The sequence below is a fragment of the Photinus pyralis genome, unplaced genomic scaffold (genome assembly GCF_008802855.1).
Source record: "Photinus pyralis isolate 1611_PpyrPB1 unplaced genomic scaffold, Ppyr1.3 Ppyr1.4_LG9, whole genome shotgun sequence".
Taxonomy (NCBI): Eukaryota; Metazoa; Arthropoda; class Insecta; order Coleoptera; family Lampyridae; genus Photinus; species Photinus pyralis.
This window is the reverse complement of record NW_022170878.1, coordinates 9179223-9180752: the sequence shown is the minus strand read 5'-3', so window position 1 is coordinate 9180752 and position 1530 is coordinate 9179223.

Below are 1530 nucleotides of genomic sequence, written 5' to 3'. Positions count from 1 at the left end.
GAGATTTTGTCACCTAAACCGGAGAAGAATTTTCCGGTTTTAGATGCGGCTTCGTCTGCTTCAGCCTTAGCGTCGTGAGCGGCACCTTCGACCGCCTTAGAGACGTCGGTTGCGGCCTTGCCAGTTTCATCTACGATCTTGTCCTTTGTTTCTTTGGCTGAGTCCTTTACATCTTTAGCCTTGCCGGAGATTTTGTCACCTAAACCGGAAAAGAATTTTCCAGTTTTAGATGCGGCTTCGTCTGCTTCAGCCTTAGCGTCGTGAGCGGTACTTTCGACGGCCTTAGAGACGTCGGTTGCGGCCTTGCCAGTTTCGTCTACGATTTTATCCTTTGTTTCTTTTGCTGACTCCTTTACATCTTTAGCTTTTCCGGAGATTTTGTCACCTAAACCGGAGAAGAATTTTCCGGTTTTAGATGCGGCTTCGTCTGCTTCAGCCTTAGCGTCGTGAGCGGCACCTTCGACCGCCTTAGAGACGTCGGTTGCGGCCTTGCCAGTTTCATCTACGATCTTGTCCTTTGTTTCTTTGGCTGAGTCCTTTACATCTTTAGCCTTGCCGGAGATTTTGTCACCTAAACCGGAAAAGAATTTTCCAGTTTTAGATGCGGCTTCGTCTACTTCAGCCTTAGCGTCGTGAGCGGTACTTTCGACGGCCTTAGAGACGTCGGTTGCGGCCTTGCCAGTTTCGTCTACGATCTTGTCCTTCGTTTCTTTGGCAGAGTCCTTTACATCTTTAGCCTTGCCGGAGATTTTTCCACCTAAACCGGAGAAGAATTTTCCGGTTTTAGATGCGGCTTCGTCTACTTCAGCCTTAGCGTCGTGAGCGGTACTTTCGACGGCCTTAGAGACGTCGGTTGCGGCCTTGCCAGTTTCGTCTACGATTTTATCCTTTGTTTCTTTTGCTGACTCCTTTACATCTTTAGCTTTTCCGGAGATTTTGTCACCTAAACCGGAGAAGAATTTTCCGGTTTTAGATGCGGCTTCGTCTGCTTCAGCCTTAGCGTCGTGAGCGGTACTTTCGACGGCCTTAGAGACGTCGGTTGCGGCCTTGCCAGTTTCGTCTACGATCTTATCCTTTGTTTCTTTGGCTGAGTCCTTTACATCTTTAGCTTTGCCGGAGATTTTTCCACCTAAACCGGAGAAGAATTTTCCGGTTTTAGATGCGGCTTCGTCTACTTCAGCCTTAGCGTCGTGAGCGGTACTTTCGACGGCCTTAGAGACGTCGGTTGCGGCCTTGCCAGTTTCGTCTACGATCTTATCCTTTGTTTCTTTGGCTGAGTCCTTTACATCTTTAGCCTTACCGGAGATTTTGTCACCTAAACCGGAGAAGAATTTTCCGGTTTTAGATGCGGATTCGTCTACCTCAGTTCTTGCGTCGTGAGCGGCACCATCGACGGCCTTAGAGACGTCGGTTGCGGCCTTGCCAGTTTCGTCTACGATCTTATCCTTTGTTTCTTTGGCTGAGTCCTTTACATCTTTAGCTTTTCCGGAGATTTTGTCACCTAAACCGGAGAAGAATTTTCCGGTTTTA